General features: G+C 38.9%; 1 protein-coding gene across 1 annotated transcript in view; it reads left to right on the top strand.

The window, feature by feature from the left end:
• PGM5 (phosphoglucomutase 5) overlaps positions 1–24,105 on the top strand; it is a 197,211-nt gene that overhangs the window by 69,008 nt on the left and 104,098 nt on the right. The window lies entirely within an intron of this gene.

Below are 24,105 nucleotides of genomic sequence, written 5' to 3'. Positions count from 1 at the left end.
GTGGCTGGATTTTCCTTAACTGATGAAGTCATCCTTTGCTGGTGGTACCCATTCCCACTGGACTTCTGAGGGCTTACTTTCTGAATCCCAACCCACCCTCAAAGGTGGTAGATACTTTGAAGCCATCAGCATCAGTTGGTCATGGCAGCCAAATGCCAGAAACTAGATTTCTTCCCAATGGCTGCAGGAGCCACTTTCCTGATAATATACTCCTTTTATAGGTCTATGTGCCATATTCAGTTTATGGGAAGAACACAGTATTCTCAAGCATGTTAAGTTGTTTAGGGAAAACTGACCTAATAGATGGAACAATGAGGTTAAGGAGAAATCCAGTTCCATGGAGGCCCCTGGTATTATGCTGAAGAGAAGAGGTTAAGGACGGTGATGTGTTCTTTGGGGAGAGATTCACAGCTTGACAGGAAACATCTGCTTTAATCTGCTCCAACATCAACAAGATCAATGTGGTAGGAAACCTGCTGTTACTGTGTGGGTTCCAATTCTCCAGCCAGGGCTTGGCCTGAGCTCGGGCTGTTTGGACAGGCAGCACGATGTGGTCCCATTTGTCAAAATATGGACATAACAAGCAGTATTATATGAGTGTAACCTGGGGATGGTTCTCTATTTAAAGGGGAAACACTTTCTCAAGCTTGCTTGCTTGCCCTTCCTTCCTTCCTTCCTTCCTTCCTTCCTCCCTCCCTCCCTCCCTCCCTCCCTCCTTCCTTCCTTCCTTCCTTCCTGTCATTTAAGATTGTAGACTTTTCAAAAGAGGCTTCTTCCTGAGTGTATCGAAATATCCGTGAAATGATTGTGCATGTACACACACATTCATTTGCTCATACAACCTCAGGGATTGTCATAAACCCCTTAAGGGTATGTCTACCTCTTCCTCTTCTCTTCAGAATAATTTATCTAGAATTAATTAAAGATGCTGTTACATTAGTATCATGGACTTGATTTATAGGAAAATTGCTTCATGTTTCATTATTTGAAAGAGTAAAGTTGGTATTTATGCTTAAAATTTGCCTCTAGAAAATTCAAAGCGTTCTTATTATATCAGTTTATCTTTGCTACTACTCATTCAAAAAATCATTACACTGCTAATAAAATGTGAAGTATAGATTCACAGTACTGAGCTCAAATTATTATCTCCACTATCATTTTTTAAATTCTGGTGACCATATGTCATAGGCATTGTGAAAAAAACTAATAAAGAGATATAGGAGCTGATGTCCTAAACAAAAAAAAATACACACAGTCACATTCAGATAAAATCAGGATCCTTTTTCACCCATTCTGTTATAGTAGGTTGATAAATCAAAGAGCCTTGGAAAAGCCATGTATTGTATCTGTTAGGTCTGCTGAGATCATCAGCTGAGATAAATCTAGGACTTCCAGGTTCTTTTTTGCTTACCCTAGCGATGGGTCCAAATGAAAGACAATGGAAGGATTTCTTGTACTGGTTACATTCTCCTGTCTTCCTTCTGCATCTTACCTATCGACTTGGATGCACGTGTGCTCCAAATGTTGGTGTCACCTGATGTGGATAAACTCATTGCTTTAATCCTTATCAACATCCTCTGCCCTGGTCAGGCCAAGACTGTGCTGTCTGGACCAGGTACTGTGCACAGTATGGATGGGAGGTCCATAGGAAAAGGTAAGACATACTTTCTGCCTTTGAGAATCTCATATCCTAGGTACAGATTAGTAAACCAATAATTATAGAAGTATTGGCTACAAGGTACATTGATGACACAAAGAAACGAGGAACCAACTTCATTTAGGATTAGAGATAATGGGCAGAGAAGGCTTCAGAGGGGTGGAGGCATTTGGAGAGTGTGTTGAAGGTTGAATAAAAGATTTGTAAAAAAGGAGTTGGTCTGTTGGACCCATGAGAGAATTGGATAGACCTGCCAAGCAGAGGGCGGCAATCAGTAAAAAGGTTTTAGTCTCGAATTATCAGAGCATAGGAAGAGACTGATAAGTGTGCTCTTTCTGGAGCATTTGTTGCAGGGGTCATGGCAGGTAATGATGCTGGAAAAGTAGACTGGGGACCAGATAAAGGAGGGCACATGTATTATGTGCTGAGACTTGATCCTTTGTGAAATGGGGAGCCAATGCTTCAATGGATCTTACCATGTTCCCGGCAAAGTCTGTCTGGCCTCCTGTCTTCTTCCTCATCGTCCAGTGTCCAGTCATTCCTCATCTGTATAGGTGGACACCTCAGTCAATGGGAGCCTGAAGGACTCAAGCCCTGGGCTGAACTCTGAGCCAGGTGGGATAGACCCACCTGCCTCAGAGGAACATGTGGATGGTCCGAGAGGCAGTGAAGCCAGAGGCTGGCGGGCAGGCTTCCCACAGGGCGAATGCCAGCAAGGAACTTGGGGCACAGCCTCAGGATGGGAGCTGGGGACACCTGACCAACATCGGGGCCACAGAGCACAGCCCAGAAGCCTGGAGGAGTTCTGTGTGTCACAGGACCATGGCTAGGCTTGAGCTTGTGGCCTTGGCCACCGAGAGAAAGGTTGCTGTTTGGGACAGCAACTGACTTGGCTTACATACAACTCAAATGTTAGTTCTTCAAAAAATTACCTCCATTTTCATCCAGCTTGAACTTATTGCTCCCTCCCTGGTGCTGTAGAGCACTCTGTTTATGCTCTTAGTAATTACAGCATGTCTTGTTTTATAGTATTTTTGCATGTGTCTGCCTTTTGATTATAAACTTGTTAAGGGAGGGGTTGCATTTTTTTCCTATATAAAGATATAAATACATTTTTTCAGTACTTTAAATGGTAATTTTGATACAGTACACATAATTACATTTACATAGATTTTGGTTGAATTAAACTTAACTGAATGAATATCATCCTGTTTCAGAATAGATATTGTGTTCTGAGACCTAGAAACGATTGCCTGAGAAGTCAGCATGGTTGTTGAGATTTTAAAATGACTGGCCAATTCAGATGTGGGCTGATATGCATTGGATGATCTTCAAATTCTAAATGAGTGGAATTGCTGGCAGATCTGAAATAAAATAGCCATGCTTATGGGAAGATGTAGGATCTGAGGAATTCTTTCCACAAGTGCTCTGATTATTTGTTATCAAATGTCTTTTTGTCAATCAAAGAGAAGAATGAAATAGTAAGAGGAAATTAATATTAGGTGAACTGCTTTGTGTCCAAGGGAGTCCACACAAGAACTTATGAATGACTCTGATGGGATTCCTACACCCATGAACGCTTTCCTAGATGCTGTCTAAGTCTGCTTGCAACTCTGTTTTGTCGGGTTGCCAGTGGTGGGATGGGGTAGAGCAGAAGCGTTGGTGGCTCCCCCTCATCTGCTCCCACTTGCTGTTCTAGTGCACACTGCTGGACTTCCAACTGTGGTTGCTGCTTTTCTTTGTCCGAGGTCAGTCTCTGGTGTCCAGGCCAGCTTTGCTTACCGTCATTTAGGCCAGTAGCTATTGGGACCCCTTGGGAGCATCCCAAGCAATGCCTAACCAGAGCTGGTATATAATTACTCCAGTGCCTGGGGTGTGTGTTTCACACTGGTTCACAATGCCCATGCAGGATTAAACTCCAGTCACCCACGGTGGTAGCTGGCTTGAGAGTGCAACCTTTATCAGCTTTTTTCCATTTCTTGTCTTACTTCCCTCTTCTCCTATCTGCATTCTCTTTGCACACCTCAGCCCCAATAAACTACTTGCACTTGAATCCTTGTTTCAAGGTCTGCTCTTAAGGAATCCAAAATAAGACAAAGTGTACCTGTTCTCTTTTCTCATTTGGTTTTGAGATCAGTTGAAGCCCCAACAATTTTCCCTAAGTACGCAGATTCTGTTATTTGTGCCTGGTTTATGAGAAGTAGGTCAGGAGAAAATTAAGGCACACAGAGAAACTTTACACAATTACAGTGGAATAGCTCAGAAATGTGCCCAGCTCCAGGTCTTTATCTCATCTCCTTTAAGAAGAAAATCACAAAGAGGTGTTTCTAGATTTCATGATTATGTGTGCTTTTATTATTTTATGAAACCCACTGCTGTGGAACTCTGTTGGGGAAAGAGACTTGATAAAGCTGACAATATATATATCTGCCACAAAGGGAATTTTATCTAAAAAATGCTATTTCCTCCTCAGCTCTGAGTGTTGACAGATTCATTCTTTCCTAATGGAGTTCAACAGGTTGGCTGGAAAGCTGGGATACCAGTGGGAGGTGTGAAGAAGAGGTAAGCTCAAGTCTAATGAGTATGCCATCCCCCTGCTAAATTCCCTCATCCTGGTAAGATAACCACGGCAGTGTCAGTAGGCTAATCCTTTTAATCTGATAGAGTCCTGCTGGTTAGCTTTAAGACTGTCTGAAGTTAGACTGGATGAAGTAGGCCTGGCTTCTAAATTAGGATTAGCAGCAGGTCCCATGAAATAGGAGTTACTTGTCAAAATACAGTGAGACATCTTGAAAGAACTGTATTTGGAGGTCCCTTCAATGACAGTGAGTAATATTTGTAGCTTTTAGACTGAACCTGCTGGGGAGCACATGGTAGGTCCTCATGAAGCTCTTAATTTACCCCTCACATTCTTGCCAAACTGTGGAGACCCTGTGGAAGAAACCGTGAGAGTCAGAGAACAGAGAGTGTGCCCTCCTGGGCCTAGGGGAAGTATGAAATGCTTGTGTTGTATCTCCATTCATGGAAAGTTTCAATCAGTCACCCTGGATGATCCATTTCATGGAAGATTGAGTTGCTTATCCTCTTTTCCACCATACGTGGCAATACCTAAATATAGGATAACATTTTGAACCAGTTTTATTAAGTGAAATTAGTGCTGGAAAACAGTAAATTACACAAATAACCAAGCAGGAAGAGACTAGAAAGCATAAAAATGCTGGTATATTTTAGGTAAACACCTTTCTTCAAAAGCTATTTACTTTCAGCTGTAGCTGCTGATGCCTCTTTTTCATGGCTGGCATGAAAGATCTTCCTTCTATGTGTCCCCCAAATTTCCTGGGGTTTGATGGCATATGCAAGGCCTTAGAGGAGGCCAGGAAACACTTCTTAGCTCTGGACCATGCCTCTGGCCCATCTTGCCTCTGGTTTCTTGGGCTACTTTCATTTCTTTTTCTGTGTTATGGAAACCCTAATATCAGAAAGCCTGTCCCCAGCTTGGTTTACACTTCACTTGAGACCCACAATTGCCAAAGCCATCTCTGATGCCACCAGGGAGAAGGAAACTTAACTCTTCTGCCTTTGATCTCCCTTTTTTACTTTATCTGTTTCTGTTGTCACAAGAACCAGAGCTATTCTTCTTTGGGTCAGTCAAGACCTTTCTCTCTACTTTGTCCTCTCTGTCATATCCCTGTATTATTGTCTTCTTAGAATCTCTGCTTGCATGATCACATTTGTTTTGCTTGTTAAGCTTAACCAAAGCATTTCAAGCTTATGTGAACTATAGGGTCATTCTACTAGCAATGTCCTAAATAGCTGCCTACCAAACCAAAGCGCCCCATTTAACTGTGCAAATCAACCAGGGTATCTTTTTCATTTACCTCGTGAACATGGAAGAAGGAATCCCCTGAGTATTTCCCCCTTAGGGTATCTGTGGCCTCCCACGCTGCCTTTGGCTTAGACAAAGGAATCCTGCACCCTGCACCCAACTCTGCCCTGTGCTCAACTTTAGAGACAAGTGGTATTTTTAGCTCACAGACCTTTTAGCTAACATCCTGTTGAGTTAAGGGTGTGAGAGAGAAAGCGCTTGGGAAATCAGACCCTGTCACTGATAGCTTGTCCTAACTGAAAAGGTGGTAGGAGAAAGGATGCTTTGTGTTCAGAAAGAAGGAATCCCTGGCTCCGCAGTCACCACCTAGGAAGGGCAATGGGCTTCTGTTTTCCTCTCCTGGCTTTCTGGTGGTGGGAACAAGCCACCGCTCTTTGGCAAGATAACTCACTGCTCTTAGCTTCCCTGCACTGTGCAGGAGGTGGCACCTCACTTAATCCTTTCTGAGCCCAGGGGAGATGGTTTTATCAGTTTCCTGTGGTGGGAGCAGGGGATGGCCAGCACCCTGGTCAGATTCCTCTCCTTCCCTTTCGGACCCTCTGCCAAGTCACCAGCCTAAACCTATTCATACCCCCCCTGCCTTCCCCTCTGAGTCGCTGGGAGGAAGGAGGTGTTGGGAGACGAAGTTCAGACAGTTAGGTGATACTGTGTGAGGAAGCAGTCTATCTGAGCTTTCCAGCTGATTGAAAAAAGAGAATGTGGTAAGGATCAGGTGGCCTATTGTTCAATGGGTGTAACTTTTACTGAATACTTTACCAGGTGTGCCCTACCCCCCAATAAGTTTTTGAAGAAATAAGCCCCATTTTAGAATTTGGACAGAAAAATCAGATTAAGGAAATTTAGTTACATATAAATTAAATATAAACATATTAAATATAGTAAATTAAAATTAAACATTATACATATAAATATATAAATTTCACTAAATAGAACACATAAGTGATCTGTGTTCCATAGTTTATTATTCCTTTTTAACTAGGAATGAGATGCAGAGACTACTAGAAACTATACATTCAACTATCTGAAGAAGGAAAAGAGAAAGAAAAGATATTATGACTTGAGGTTTTTTTTTTTAAGTTTTAAGTCTTCATGGTAGCTGGTAAATTTCAGTAAATATAGAGTCAACATCACCAGGCATTTTATGGTCAAAACAGCAAAACACAAAGAGGTTGGATGATTAGCTCCCAGCTCTTAGCTTTTTCCCTCCATTTCCACCACCTGCAAAGGTGCCTAGAACCAGAAGGTCCTCCTGGTTGGGAAGAGTTGGTCCTGGGAAGACTCATGCTTGGGAAGACATGGTCATGCTCAGAGTGGGTGTCATGGCAGACAGGCTGGGGTGTGATGAGCCTGAGATGGAGAAGTCACACTAGGGGATACTGGGAAAAGAAATAACACAGAGGATTCCCACAGATCCTCTGCAAATCATCTCCTTGAACACTTAGCTTAGCTTAGAAGCATTTCTTGGAAATGAGTATCTCGTTGCACTTTTTATGTAGCATTTAAATGCTCAGTCTAGAAATGTCAGTTAACCATTTGGAATCTTGCCCTCTGAGCCCAAAAAGAACATTTTCATGATAGAAATGAGAGAATTTTTGGTGTCACTTCTCGGGCAGGCTTTGTGTTTCTTTTGAAATGGCCTCTTCTCCTCTCATGAGATTCTGTCACAGCCCGGCATTGTTGAGAAATCCCTCTCCTCCCGTTCTGCAGAGCGAGCTCTAAGGCTGCTAGAAGACTGTCTGTTAAAATCAGATTCTAATCAAGCTATGAATGCTCCGTACTAGCTGGCGTGGCTGCCTTTGATCTGTAGCCCCGCTGGAGGATACTTGCCAAATGTGGGGAAAGTACCTTGACCCCAGTCTTGGGAGCTGTCACTGCTTGCAGATAGAATCAAGTTACCATCAAGCACTTTCTGCAAATATACACCAAGAGGAATCCCAACTATTTAATGGGGCCAGCCACTCCTACTGTATGGGTGGCAGCCAGAACCCCTTTCTGGGCTCTGCAGGGCCTGGAGGAAAGTTATTCCTGGTGGCAAACCTCTGAGGTGCGATGTGTCTCAAATAGAGTCAGGTCTGTGTTGTTATTTGTGATTTCGTGGGTTCGGGAAAATAGAAATGTCACATCTGAAGAAAACCCCTCTAATTGTAATCTTGAGTAAAAGTGAAATAAATGGATCCCTTTGAATTCATGCAATAGGTCACAAGGCCAGTATTATCTATGAGGAATATAAATATAGCCCCAGGAGCTTTGGATTTATTTACTCACAATACATGCAACTTAGATACAGGGCATTTTCCACCATGTATTTCAGCAATAATTGGTCAAACAGGGAAATAGGGAGGTACTTTGTAAGCTGTAATGCACTGTACAAATTATTGCTGTGAATGTCTTCTTTGGATAACTTGAAGCATAAGCTTATTAAGAAAGGCTACCTATTGCCTGTGATTCATTTAGTACAGCCTCATTTATTAGCTGATGGCCAGGTGTGGTGACTGGGCACCTAGAGCTCTTGCTCAGTGTACCCATGACCTTCAGTCATTCATCAGGAAGCATAAAGCATTCTGGTCTTGGTGACTGAAGAATCCAGGACTTGAGACCTGATTCTGCTGTGAATTAGTTGGGAAATTTAACCTCCCTGAACTTTCTTATATGCAAAACAAGGATAGTCATACACGAGATGCCTCATGTGACAACTGAAAACTAAAATAAAAATACATGGATTGACAACTAATCACAGATGTGCAAACAAATCTTAATAAATTCAGTGAGATGGCAAAAGAGATTAAGGATATTAAGAAGATATTGGATAAGCACAAAGAAGAATTTGAAAGTATACATAGAAAAGTAGCAGATCTTATAGGAATGAAAGGCACAATAAATGAAATTAAGAAAGCATTGAAATCATATAATAGCAGATTTGAGGAGACAGAAGAAAGAATTGGTGAGCTTGAAGAAATGGCCTCTGCAAGTGAACATACAAAAGAACAGATGAAGAATGGAAAAAATTGAACAAGGTCTCAGGGAACTTAAAGACAGCAAAAGACATGCAAACATACGTGTCATGGTATCCCAGAAGGAGAAGAGAAGGGAAGGAGGGTTGATATATGGGACCCCTGTATGATGTTATGCATGTTTGCTTTGTAAGTCTGCAACTTTTACTATACATTTGTCTATGTATGTTCATTTATAAATGATATAAAGATAATAATAGGGTGGGTTGGGGGAAAATACTTTGATTAGTAGTAATATTTTGACAATGCTTTTTAATCATTAGTTTAAAATGTTTAACAACAATGCAAGGTATTGGTGGTAGGGTGAGTTATGAGAGTCTTATATGATACTATGTATGTTTGTTTCGTAAGTTCACAACTATTACTATACACTTATTGTTTATGTAAAAAAATACATGGATGAGTGTGAATGTGCTATGAAGCAGCAAAGAATTATATAAATATACGGTAATGCAATAATCATAGAGGCTTTGAAAGAAGTAATTCTAACTTGGGATCCATGCTTTGCCCATGGGTGATTTCTTCTCTGGAAGGCAAGGCGAACAAAAACTAGATCAATGAATAATGTAATCAATGTGTTTGTGTGTTTGTATGTGTGAGAAGTATATGCACATGTGTGTGTAAGTATCCAAGTCGGGTATATAATATAAAGTGGGACAAGTATGAGATTAGATGTGTGCTGATCATTTTCACTTCTGCACTCCATTCCCTGTCCTTCCTCTGTTCTGCTTTATATCTCAGGGAATGGCATTCTCTAGGCCACCTGCCTTATGCCAATTTCCTTTTTTCAGTGTATCATGCGTGCTGGTTCCTGCTGGTTCCAGCATCTGAGCTCCTCTTACTGTCCCTCCAGCCCTAGAGGTGGTAGCAGCTTCCTGATGTTGCTAATCTGCAGACAGCCCCACTGTCTCCTATTTACTTCTTAGCTCTTCCATCATGTTGGTAACTGATTCTCTCTATTAAATTCCATCTGTTTGATTCTGCTTTCCTCTCTGGACCCTACTGATACAAGATGCTTACACAGATGCTAAGATTAAGACGTGAGAATCAGCAATTTACAGGGAAGATGATAGAGAATTTTAAATGAATGTTTAGCAAAATTAATTTTCTGTAAATTTTTGAGTGCACCAAGAATCTGCTTGAGGAGTTAATTTAAATAAGTGATTTAGTAAAGTTTTGGATCCACTATTCTGGAGGAGACCTTTTTAAAGTTTAGGTAACAAAAGCCTTCTCACTATAACATTTTTTAAAACTTAAAAGAGCTGACCAGGTGTTTATAGGGCCTGAGTTTATCAAGTCACAACTTGGATCTATTAAATGAGGTGAGATCATTATCATAAGGCAATAAATATGAATGAAATAGAAACTACCTTGCTTTTACAGAAACCATTCTGAGAGAGATTGCACATCCAAATATGGCTTCATTAATATTTATTTACATATGATTAATTCTTAGTTTTACTATATGTGTTATCTTATTTAAACTATAATAGTATTTGTCTTTCCTGAATTAAAGATAGGATGCCATTTCCCAAGTTCTCTATTATGGAGGAGTCAGGAATATTTTTAAACGTACTGTGTTGTGCTATATGATTAATGGGGGTCCTAATTCCCAAAGACAGTTGGAACAATATGTTAAGAATTATTTGGATCTTAGAAAAGTAATCAAATAATTGGAGATTTGCCTTTTTGTCCTTCAAATCTTAACATATCAGTCACATGTGTTGAAAGACTTAAAAACATCTGTAATGAGGTTCATAACAGGTCTGAGTAAACTGATGAATTTTAATTTGGTTTACATTGCCCATGTTATGAATGGAAATGAGCAGTGCAAGGCTGTTGATTAAATTACAAAACACCAGCCTTCAATTATAGAATTACCTTAACCTTATTTTAAAACATTGTATTCTAAATTGGTTTACAGCCTAAAGCTGGAGCCCAGTACCTGCATATAGTAAGAAAGCAATGCACACATATGTGTTGAATTAATAAACCACAAATATAAATTAAGAATGGAATGTATTCCTCCCAAATCACTGAAGAAACTAAAGGCAATAAAATTTAATCCCTAAAATAGTAGACAGAATCAGCAAATTAGTATAAAGAACAGAAAGTACAGAGTAAAACAACACAAAGAAGTCATTCACTTGTGTGCATGTATGGATGTCTATGTGATTATAAATATTAGTGATTTAAAATGTCTTAGTGACATACAAAGGCTTTCAGAATGGAGGTTTTTTTTTTTAAACTTTATGCTGTTTATAAGTGATATGCCTGAAACAAAGTGGTTAAAAGTCCCACTGAGGGACTGGGTAGAGGATGTTGCCATTTTCAACAACGGGGAAGATAAGGAGAGAGAGCTTTGTAGAGGAAATCAAGCATTCCATTTCAGACATGCTAAGTGTGGGATACCTATTAATCAGCCAAGTGGTGACATCACGTAGACAGTTTGATATATGAACCTGGGGAGCATTCAGGGCTAGAGAATTGGGAATTTTCAGCATGTGGCTAGTATTTAAAGCCGTATGAGCAGATATGAAAACCTATAGAAAATGTATATAGAGAAAAGTAGGCTATGTGCAAGACTTGGAAGCTTGGGTAGCAAATCTTTGTTAGACTATTATAAGTAGTGTTAGTGTTGTAGCAGTTGTGAGAGGTTAAATTATTTGCGTGTAGAAAGGCCAGGACTCAGGAATGTTTTGAGAAGAAAAAATGATTTATTGACGGCCAGCTGGACTCGGGAACTTTCTGTTTCAAACCCGAGCCCTGAACAAGAATTTTGAGTTCCTTTTATACAGAGAGGAAGGGTCAAATTGTTCTTTGTTTCAGTGCTCAATAGGCTTGAATTAGCATATCTCGTCCACATCCTAGGTAAGCTTTCAGCATGGACCTTATACATTCTAGATACGCTTTTAGCACATTTGGTTCCCAAGGGCAGGACTGTAGCCTCTTACCGTCCCACACCCACGAGTCACAGATAGCTTAGGTTGTCTACAAAGAGATTAAGAGCCTCCCACCCATAGCCCACATCATTAGTGCTTGAATCCTCCAGTTGGTCAGGAACTCTATGCTGCGGGTATGCCAGAGTGCTTGTGGCTGTGTCCAGTTCCTCTCTAGGTACCTAGGGTAAATAGAGAGCATTCTTAGTATAGGTATGACCAGGCTTAGCTATCAAAGAAGTTTGAGGTAGCCCATAACAGAGTACAGCTACTTCTAGTAACTTCAGAGAAGTGGTTTAGCCTTTAATTCTGTTGAGATAAAAAGGTGTGAGTTCGACAAACAATCCAATTAAAAATGGGCAAAAGACTTGAATATATATATCTCCAAAGCAGATGTACAAATGGCCAGAAAGCACATGAAAAGAAACTCAACATAATTAGCTACCAGGGAAATGCAAATCAAAACCACAATGAAATACCATTTCATACCCATTACAATGGCTGAAATGTTAAAAAAAAAACGTAAAATAACAAGTGTTGGTGAGGATGCAGAGAATTGGGAACACTCATTCATTGTTAGTGGCAATGTAAAATGATGTAGCCCCATTGGAAGATAGTTTGGCAGTTCCTCAGAAAGCTAAGTATAGAACTACCACATGACCCAGCAATCCCACTCAGAATATATCCCGAAGAATTGAAAGCAGGGACTCAAACAGATATTTACATACCACTGTTCAAAGCAGCATTGTTCACAACTGACAAAAGACAGAAGCAACACAAGCATCAATCAACTGATGAATGAATAAATAAAATGTGGTATATACATATGATGGAATATTATTCAGCTGTTAAAAGAAATGAAGTCCTGATACATGTGACAATGTGGATGAACCTTGAAGACATCATGTTGAGTGAAATAAGCCAGACATATAAGGAAAAATATTGTATTACCTGACTGATCTGAAACAGTTAGAATAAGCGAACTCATATGGTCAGAATCCAGAATATAATTTACCATGGAGTGGCGATAGGGAATGGGAAGTTAAGGCTTAAAATAGACAGGATTCCTATTTGGAATAATAAAAATGTTTTGGTAATGGATGGTGGTGATGATAGTACAACATTGTGAATGCAATTAGCAGCACTGAAATATATGTGTGAGTATGATTAAAAAGGGAAATGTTAGTATATATGATAACAGACTTAAAATAAAATTAAAAAATCCATTTAACTCTACTTCACAGCAAACCCCAATTAAACCACAGACTTTAATTAACAGTACAATTATAAAATTGTGTTATTGTCAATTGTAACAAATATTCCACACTAATGTAAGGTGCTGGTGGTGGAGTGGTATATGGAATCCAGTAGTTTATGCATGATTGTTCTATAAATCCACAACTTCTCTAATAAAGAACAAATTTTAAAAATAAAATTAAAATGTGACAGGAAAAAAAGATATGAGGGTGTCGATCTTAACTGATGAGCTTTTTTTTAAGGTCAGGGGCATTTTTTGAGTCCCAAATGGCAGATCTATTTATGGATGCCGGAAAGGATTCTGGAAGGAGAACTTGGGGTAAAATGCCATTTAACTTCCATATATAGGACTCAGATGATATTCATCCATTTGATACCCAACATTTCTACATAAAACACTTTAGGTATCACAATCTTTGTAGAAGGAGGCTAGAGGAATAATCCTGAAACTTCATTTACATAGCAAATACTTCGTTTTTATTTTGCTTTAAAAAGTAAATTTTATCCATGTAATCACATGCATCAAAATTCACTTCTTTTTATGAATGAATAGTATTCCATTGTATGTATATACCACATTTGGTTTTTCCATTCATCAGTTCATGGACACTTGGGTTGCTTCCATCTTTTGGCATTTATGAATAAGCCACTGTGAACAATAGTGTGCAAATATCTGTTCGAATCCCTGCTTTCAATTCTCTTGTGTATGGATGAACCTAGAAGACATCACATTGAGTGAAATAAGCCAGACACAAAAGGGCAAAATCTATATGGTCTCACTGATATAAAGTAATTAGGATAAGTAAACTCAAAGAGTCACAATCTAGAATATTACCAGGGGCTAGAAAATAGGAAGTGAAGGTTATACAGAGTTTCTATTTAGGACAATGGAAGAGTCTTGGCAATGGATGGTGGTGATGGTAGCACAACATTGTGACTGTAATTAACAGTGCTGAAATATATATTTGAATGTGTTTAAAAGGGGAAATTTTAGATTGTATATATGGTACTAGAATAAATAAAAAAACCCAACAATCCATGGAACTGCACAACACAAATGGTAAATTCGAAGTTAAACCATGGACTATATTATTAGTACAATTATAACAATGTGATTTCATCAATTGTAACAAATATTCCACACCAAGGCAAGGTGTTAATAATTGGGTGGTATAAGGGAATTCTGTAATTCATGCCTGATTGTTCTGTAACCCACAACTTTTCTAACAAAAAGCTTTAAAAATTATTTTATTTTTTATATTTTAATTAATTATATAATATAATTTTACCTTATATTTACTTATGTTATTGGGAGGGACTAGAGTAGACTTTGGGAGAGAGCTAAAGTCCATCTCCCTCGCTCTTGGCAGCACAACTTATCCTCAACATTCTTTCCAGGCTGTGGTGCTCCATCTTGTACTTTTAATAGAGTAAACAGGCAAACATGTAGATAAGATCATTACAGGAAATAACATTAATACAAAAATGGGAAAGTAAATGATATAAGAGCATTCTACAAGGGAAACATATAAAAGAACACCCAATTATCTGAATTTGAAAGAGTAAATGTCCTGTGGTAGCAAAATTCCTGTGAAGAGAAAATGCTCTAATAAACAGTTTTACATAGTCTCAATTTGCATTAGGGATGATAAAGAGAGGTGAGATCAATTTCAGGCTGGTCTTTTTTCCTCCCATGCTGTAGCAGCCCTTTGGGAAATAATACACAAAGAGCACAAAGTCAGTTTCTCTTTCTCTCTCCACCCTCCACCCCTCTGGGAGGCTGAAGGACCTTGAAGACTCCTTGGTATTCCATAACTAACAAGAGTCAGCCCTCAAATACTATACCATGTTGTTCTGAGTGGGAAAAGGGCTGGTGTGCACATCATAACTCCAAACCATGTCCCTTGACAAAATAAGGAGACCCCACCTGCTGCCATTGTCCCAGAACCCTGCTTTTCTCTCCTGCCTTGCCACCTCCTCCCTTCACCCACCCCTGACCTCATGATGATGGAGGAGGTGAAGTGCGGAGATTTGCTTACAAGTTGTTAACAAAACTGAAATGTTTAGTGTGGAAAAGTTCTTTGCATTTCCCACAAAGTGTTTCTTGGAACACTGCTTAAGAGAAATGTTAATGGGTATGCCAAAACAAAGTGGAAGGGTACTTTTAACAGACTTTAGCACGTTGTTGTGATTCTCTAATAGAGCGCTACAGAATATATTATTTACCAAACTTATTTGATCAAAGAATCCCAGGTGTACCTATTCACAATAGGTACTTATTCACAATAGGTACAAGGTTCTTTGGAAGCTATATGGGGAAATCTTAACCTAAACCATAAGGTGGAATAGAAATGGGTTTGCTTTGTATTTAGCCAGAAGGCAGAACTGGTAGATGTTTTAGGGGGTGACAAAATTTGACTTGATGTAAGAAAAACTAAGAAATAAGAATTAATGCTGCTATGCAATAGAATGAAATGCACACCCTGAAAAAGAAAGATCTTAAACCCTGCAGATCTAGTTGACCCTATTGTCATAGATTTTAAAGGAGGGATTTTGTTTGAGGAAGGATGTTGACTTATATGATTTTAAAGACACTCTCCAACTTTTTTTCCAATAGAAAAATTAATTTATTAAGTTGACTTTCCCCTCATTGTGCCAAATTCCCTCCAACTTTTGACATTATGATTTCAGGTTGTCCTCCCTACTCAGACTTGTCTTTTGATGTCCAAATGTGACCTTCTTTCTCCTTTATCTGAAATGAATATAGTATGTGATTAAACAAATTTCTTCTAAGGCAAATTAGGTGTGACCCTTTAGCTATTCATTTGCATTTAAAAATGTTTTTAATTCCAAATAAATAATTGATTAAAGAGCTATAATGAGAGATCTTTCTGAGGATTTTTCTGTATGCTCTTTCTGCTTTAGGTCACCTTATCCTGCTTTTCTGCCTCTTGGCAGGGAAAACTATAAGTTTAGGAACAGGCCAGAGTTTTCAAAACTATCAGAATGAAGAAGCGAAAGAACAAGAGGAAGAAGGCAAGAGAGGCAACTCCCTTGATGACGCAATAGAAACATCCAAAAAACTGAATTGTTTTAAAAAGATATCTTAAATAACATTCCATTTAAAATTTATATTGTGGAATACTTGAAAATGTCTTGCTGGCAGGCAAGGCTCATGGGGAAAGTGTCCCATCTGTTTGGTGATGTCATAACCACCCGAATCACCGTGCAAAGGTGAGAGGGTAGTGAGGGTTCGGATAAGGGGGATTTCAAGGTGCTGTTGCCAGGTTCTCATTGTTTAAGTACTTTGGAAGAAATAGATTTGAAATTTTACAAATATGTATTTTTACATTCTATTCCTTGATGTCCAAAATGGAGGAAAGAGTCAAGAGAGTACTCCTAGGGGATGTTGGGCTTGTATCAAATCCTTTCTTAAACATTGTCCTATCTGGGAGTTAAGATATCTAAATTCCAGAAATAGCTTTAATCCAGGATAGGTCAGGTGTGTGAGGCATGAAGCAATTGTGTTCTTTGGTCAAACAATATGATAACACCTTATTAACTTTTATTGATAAATGAATTAATACAATGTTTTAACTTGTACTGTAACTAAACTCAGGACACAAAAAGTAACAAGGGATGTCCAAACAGGTTTTCTACAAGTGGGATCAAAACGAATTTGCATAGAAAGCAGAGTGGGTTTCTCATTTCCTGACTTTCAGTTTTATACAAAAAGAAACACTTTCAGTGTTCTGCACTAAGATTATTATTGCTGTTATTTGGTATGTGAAACTCCTCTATGCTACTCTAGCTATCTTTCTAAGACCCAATTTATTAAAGGCACTTTAAATTACTTAAAGAAACATACTAATGGATTAAAAACTAGCTAAAGTTTCACCTATGTTAGTTTAGCAGCTATTTTCACTCTCTGGAAGTAAAGTAGTATAATGGAATCAAGAAATTTGAGTTCAGATGTCTTTTTACAATTTTCTGCTCTGACTTTGGACAAGCCACTTATCCTCCTTAAATCCCAGTTCCTAGTGCATTAAATGAGATGGCCTGATCATCCTACATTTTTCAGGGTTGTTATGAGTATCCAGTGAGAGAAAATATAAAAGAGTCTTGTCACATGCTTATAATTATTTTCAGCTCCTTTCTGATCTTTGTTCATTTAGGATATGGTTCCAATCACAGTAACCTATACAAATAAATGTGCTATAATTTACTAGCTCTTTCCTTATTTAAACCTGATTTAAATGGTCTACAGTTTGTTCTTGATTATAACAGTATAGCCATAAACATCTTTGTACATTTAGGCTTTTCAATTTTTCTTTTTTTCTTCTTTTACCAGTTTCCCTGGGATTAGTTCCAGGAAAGAGATTACTGAGTCAAAGTGGATGAACAGTTTTTAGGCATCCTGTCCCTTGAGCTTCCCTTCATCCAAATGCCCCTCCCTTTGGGAGCTGTCCTAGAACGTCACTGAGTGCTTCAGTGCCCTCTTGAAGGTAGACGGCAAGCTTCAGAATCCACATTTTGCTCCCCATATTTCCAATGAGGGTCCCATCGAAACCCCTCTACTGTGTAGTCTCGCACTGGGTGACAAGTTCTTCTGGGGCAGGAGTCTCAATCATCTTTGAATCCTAGTAGGGCCTAGCCTGGTAGAAGAAGTCAAGGAGTGGTTGTTAAATGGAAATAAACTAGCACATGTCAGATGCAGGCTAGGCTGCTTACCGTCCCCAGACTTGACAAAACACGCATTCGTCTTTGAGTTATTAAAAATGCCATGTATTGGTGTTAGAAATAGTGTTATAAATGAGACACAAGTGGCCTCATCACTTAGCAAGCTGAGCCCTCACTGGCAGAGAAAGATCTTAGTTCTGCAAATTCCTTGAGAAGCCCTTTAAGCATGGAGCTGGCATGACCACGTTATGTGATTTTAGGGAAGGTCCTTGCTCTGCTGACATTTTATAACCATCTACCCACTGATGTCCGTCATTCTGTAACAAAGATCTTGTTAGAGATGGAGGTGACAGAGGGGGCTCTGCTATATTGTTTGATAACCATATCCTGTATTAAAGAACCCCAGGCTCTGTCATAAGAACCAGCATGTAAGGATGGAGTTCCTTGGCACAGCAGGGGCAGGCGAGGTTCCAATTCTGCTCTGGAGCAGAAAATTCCCATTTGATCCTATGGAGTAACGTAGGCCACCTGCAGTGGGCGTGGATGGTAGGGGTCGTTGGCCAATTCAGGAAAGATCCAAGTTCTGAGCTTTTGACTTTTGTCTGAATAAATCTGTGTCTTAACATTATATGTATCAGCTAGTGTATTGCTGGAAAAACTTTGATAAGGGGAGCAGAAATTGAGAAAATAGTCCTGAAAAGGGGTGTAGAAAGTTTTCCTTGGCCGCAGACTCTGGGTTGTTTTGCAACCAATTCCTTGGGAGCCTATGTAATTTACTGAAGGCTGGCTGGAAGCCAGTCTTAGGTCTACTTCGAAACCTCTTGTAATGTTGGCTTAGCTTGAACTCTGGGGGCAAACATTGTCAGAAGGCAGCTCTGCTCTAGGTTTCTAATTATTGCTTTCTGTGGAAACCTTCAGAGAACTCTGACAAGTTTTTCAGATCCCAAATTGTTTTATGTTGAATATCACACTATTGAGCAACGACTTGGAATTCTCTTTATGGGTAAAATGCTGCAGCTTTACTTTTACAGTGCTCTTTTAAAGAGCTTCCCAAATTTGGCTAAAAAATTGTTCAAGTTTTTGTATGCATTGTGGTACAATCATCTGGCTAGTTTAGTGAAAATAAATATACTTCAATTTATAAACAGATGAAACTCAATTTGGTAATATTTATTATTTGTTTTAATTTGACCAGAAAGATATCATCTGTCCAAGATGAACGTAACCAATTATCATCTCTGGGATGGAGGAGAATTTCTGTTTCAGTTAGTGTATTAACGATATGCAAGCTTTAAATGTCAACTGTGGGTGATGGATAGTTACCTTGCATGGGATATCGGTTGCAATTTCATACGAGCATATGTAGTTAGAGGTTTAAGAAGTGTTTGATTTCTTTTTGGTCAACTATAGATAGTTTCTTCACTACAAATACATACTGATGAACCAACTCTTTCAGAGTTTTTCATTTCAGCTCCTATTTCAAAGGCACCTGTGTATGTTTTCTTCTTTGCCTCTGTTGATTGGCTTTTCAGGCAGGCATGCTAATACCTGTTACCCCGAACTTGGATCATATCTTTTGTTTGAGCTACAAGCCAATAACCAGTCAGGAGTCTGGAAATATGTATCTGGAGTTTGTGATTCTGCACAGAATCAGGATTTCCAGGAGTGCCTGTTAGAGGAAACTCTGCTCTGTTCTTCTCATTTCTTAATTTGGTTCTTAATGTTAATTCAGAGCAGCTGCAGGAGACCCAACTTTTCCCAGAAGTTGCTCTCTCTCTTTCATATCGTGCAATTCTGATGGAACCTATGGAATTTCTATAAGTGTTTGTGTTTGGGAGAAGCGTCCACTCCCCCTATGATTGATTTCATTTGCAGAATCATTGTCACATAACTGGAGAGGTGATATTGATGGGTCAGTATTGGGGTCAAATGTCCACTCTGTCACTTACCAATTGGGTAATCTTGGACAAATTTTTTTAAACTCCTACGTCCTTTGCTTTCTCATTTTCAGAATGGAGAAGATAAATTGTCTTTTGGGTTTTCCAATGGCCCAAGGAACCTGGGTCAAGGACTTGTAGTGTCTGCTCCAATAATAGCCACTAATTATAAGGATTATGCCAGTTTTGTTATAGGGGTTATTGGAGGTAATACCCTAAAATTTAGTACAGTTCTCAGCACATATTAAACTTTTAGTATACATTAGCTATATTATTACTGGGACAGAGCTCTAATTAAACTAGACACATGCCTACTGTAGGAAGTTAATTTTTTTCTCATCCTCAAAAACAGTGAATACAACCAAATGTCACACACACGCACAAAAATCAACCAACCAATCAACCAACCAACCATAAAAAAATCAATCCAGATGCTAAAGTGGTACAGTGATGCTTAACTGTGCTTACCACTAACCCAAAGTTCATAAAACATGAACCAATATCGAAGAGTCAATCCAAACTCCCAGTTAATGCTCTCTTTTTAAAGAGTGTTTGTTGTTCTTGTATCCTGCAAAAGGGAAAACTTATTTCCTGACGACAGTCTTTGTCAGTGTTTTTGGAAGTCAAATGAAACAAGTGTATTTTGTAGTGAAATCCTGTAAAATGTGGTATAAATTTCCCTAATGTATAATTTTTCATTGGTTCCTTCCAGTTACACTGTCTTGGATTAAAGAGTATTCATTCTATTTGTCCATCATCTGGAAGATAGGTTACAGTTTCAGTCAGGCCTTCATCACAGAACATAACAGTTATCACTTACAGAAATCCTCCTTAGAAATAATCTGTTAAAGACAGTTTCCTTTTGTCCCATCTTCCACGTGAATCCTTTGAGAAACAACTATGTATGGACCTAAACCTCATAGTCTTCTTGTGCAGGGAAGAATCCCGGTTTCTTGAGTAAGACTCAGTTTTTGCATTGCTAGGAGAAGGAAACTCTCTTAAATTGTAACAGAGGTTGCTTTAACAATTTTGGGGGGGGTTATTTAAAATGTAATACCTAATTTTAAAAGTTCTCTTGGGGAGCAAATGTGGCTCAAGTGGTTGAGTGCCAGCCTCCCACATGGGAGGTCCTGGGTTCGGTCCCTGGTGCCTCCTAAAAACAAACAAATGAACAAAAAGACGCAATCAAAAGAAAAACAAACTCAGTTGAGTCAATGTGGCTCAGTGGTTGAGTGCCCGGTTCCCACATACGAGGTCCTGGGCTCATTCCCCAGCCCCAGTACCATTTAAAAAAAAAATTCTATTGTTATCTTGAGGTGTATTATTTGAAATGTAGAAACACTGAAAAAATAAGCATACATTGTTGAAATAGCTCTCAAAAAGAAATACGTTTGGAAATATATGGTTTCCTTATCTCTTTACTGTTTTGAAATTTAACCATGGGGTATTTGTCATCACATTATAGGCTGAGTTTTCCAGTCCAGCTCTAGTACGGCAGTCACATTTTGTATTTTTTCCCAGCTCGTAAGCCTGTTGTGGATATATGGGAACTGTAGTTTTTGGGGCCTAAACAGCTCGTTGTCTCATGGATAACAGAATGAATGCATTTCATGCTTTTCCTTTCTAGAATGTTTATTCTATTAAAACAAACTCTACTTGAAGATGTTATCATTGTTTGTAATCCATTCTAACATTAACATAAAAGACAAATAATAGAGCAAAATTAGAAGAGAATTTATGTAAAACCTTGCACTTCCCGCACTGATTTCAAATTTTCTTATTTCTTAATTTAGTCTGGATTTTCTCCAGACCTGAGGACATATAACTCATCCATCAACATCTCTGGAATCAAATTTCCTTGGGTATTATTTCTAATTGGAGTCTTGCAGCCATTTTTACCCCAGCTGTAAAAATGGCTCAACTTTCTCATATTGAGGGTAGCCCCAGATTTCCTGTCCCATAAGGCTAAGAGGATGTGCTTGGGTTTTCCCTATTTTCTCACTTTTATGATCATAAAAAAATAAAAGCAGATAGAAAGCTTGAAACCTTTCAGGTGACTGTTCTTTTCTATATAGAAGTTGTTTTGTTCCACTTATTTCTTACTTTTAATGTAAGTTCTTTGTCTTTTGAAGTTAGAATAATCAATTATAATATGCATCAACTATTTAAATTTTCTGAGAAGTAACCTTAGCAGTCAGTTTTATACCTTGATCTCTTTAAAGACACTTATTGTTTTCATACCTGCCTTTTCCCCTGGAATATACTGTAACCTGAATAAATCCCAGGAATCAAATTTGCAAGATAGTCTCTTTAGAGGGTAGGCAAAGGGGAGAAACTGAACAGGCAAAGACAAAATCATCTTCTTTGGGGAGCAGAAGTATTGAGGGATTCAGCATAAGGTTAGGAATACTCAAATAATAATAAATTCAGTCTCTGTCACAGAAGTATTTTTAAAAAGAACACAAGAATTTAATGCAGCTATTAAAGCACTTGCTTTAATTAGCTTAGGCTAAGCTTTCCAAAAGAGGCAATCTTTCTGCAGTTCTCCAGCCCATGGCAATGGTATACGTGCTCAGAAAAACCTCAGCTAGTAAATTTGCAATCTTCTTCTTGAAATTATCTTTTAACAGCTAGAGGGACAATAAACACTTTTAAGAGTCTGAGTCTATTCATCTCATGAGAAGGGTGGATTTGCAAGGACTATGCTATGATTTCCCAGAATTTCCCTCTAGGAGGCAGATGGTTGAAAGGCAGTACTGGGGAGGTTGAAATTTGGGTTTAAATAGCAATTTATGTAAGATGGAGAGAACATCTTTTTTTTTTTTTTTTCCACCGAAAAATAGAGAGGGAGCTGGCTGATGCAGCTCACTGCAGAATTTAAGTCTCCCCACCTCATGTACCTTGAGGAGTTCCCTCTGCTCTTGTGTGAGCTGTTTGCAAATCAGGAGCATTTCCTGCATGAAGTATATGCTTCGGGAAACTTAGGTTATTTATTATTCTTGTGGGGATCTTTTTGTTGTGTTCCTTTTTGTTTTTAAAAATCCCTCTCCCCGTATATAATCACTGTTAACAGTGGCGTGAGGTTTTCCAGTTATTATACACATACAGTTTTAATTTGCTTTTTAAACAAAAATAAATGAGATCATACTAACTCTTTGATCTGAAATTTGCTTTTTTCACTTTACAGCTTGCCATGAATATCTTTCCATGTCAGGACATTTAAATATATCTTTTTTTTTTTAGGAGGTACTGGGGATTAAACCCAGGACCTCATACATGGGAAGGAGACGCTCAAACAACTGAGCTACACCCACTCTCCAATATACCATATTCTTTTTTAGCAGCTGTTTTATTCCATTGCACGATGGCAAACTCTTTAATTTTATTTTTTAAATTATTTTTTTAAAGTTAATTGATCATACAAAACGTTACAGTAAAAAACATGAGGTTTCCATATACCCCACTCTCCACCCTTCCCTCCCCCAGCAATTTTTTTTTAAGGTAATTTTTTTATTAGAACTATTGTGAGTTTACAGATCATGGAAAAAATACAGGATTCCTTTGTACCACATTTAATAATACCTTGCATTGGTAGAGAACGTTTTTTTAAATTGGTGTAGTAATATTTTTTTTCTTCTTTGTTTTCTTTTAAATGTTACATTAAAAAAATATGAGGTCCCCATATACCCCACACCTCACCCACGCCACCCCTCCCACATCAACAAACTCTTCCATCACTGTGGCACATCCACTGCACCCGGCGAATACATTCTGGAGAACTGCTGCAGCACATGGACAGTGGTCCACACTCTCCTCCATCAATTTTTTTAATCATAGTTTTTGGAAGATACACAGATCACAAAAAATGTTACATTCAAAAAATATAAGAGATTCCCATATACCAGCCCCCCTCACCCACTCCTCCCACATCAACAACCTCTTTCTTCATTATGGCACATTCATTGCATTTGGCAAATACATAATGGAACACTGCTGCACCACATGGATTATAATTTACATCGTAGTTTACATTCTCTGCCAGTACATTCAGTGGATTATGGCAGGATATAAAATGTCCAGCATCTGTCCCTGCAATATCATTTCGGACAACTCCAAGTCCCAAAAATGCCCTCACATCACATCTCTTCTTCCCTCTCCCTGCCCTCAGCAACTACCGTGGCCACTTTCTCCACATCAATGCTACGATTTCTTCCATTACTAGTCACAATAGTTCCATAGTAGAATATCAGTAAGTCCACTCTAATCCATATTTTATTCCTCCATCCTGTGGACCCTGGGATGGTGATGCCTGCTCCACCTCTGTATCAAGAGGGGGCTTAGATCCCACGTGGTTGATGGATGTGATTCTCCTGCTTGCAGTTATAGGCACTCTCAGTTGCCTGGTGTGGTTGTTGACCATCTTCACCTCCCTGTTAGCTGACCTGGGTAAGTTCAATGAAACTGAGGGTAGGAGTTGCAACTATGCTGAGGCTCAGGGCCCAACTAGCACATGGACAGTCCAGAGATTCAAGTCTCCTGAATATACGCCAATCCTCGCACCAACCACGGGTTCAGTAAAAGTGACAGAAGAGGCATGTGTAGAAAGGTCACATCTGAGTCCAACTCCATCACACTCAGGAACACAAATTCCAAAGTAGGGCCCACTGACACAGCACTGAACTCCAGAGCCATCTGCCATGACCATAGAACCTGTGGGTCTCTGTAGTCCTCAGGAGAA

Source organism: Dasypus novemcinctus, chromosome 8 (assembly GCF_030445035.2).
Source record: "Dasypus novemcinctus isolate mDasNov1 chromosome 8, mDasNov1.1.hap2, whole genome shotgun sequence".
Classification (NCBI taxonomy): Eukaryota; Metazoa; Chordata; class Mammalia; order Cingulata; family Dasypodidae; genus Dasypus; species Dasypus novemcinctus.
The sequence above is the reverse complement of the archived record's forward strand: the minus strand, read 5'-3'. Positions and strand labels throughout refer to the sequence as shown.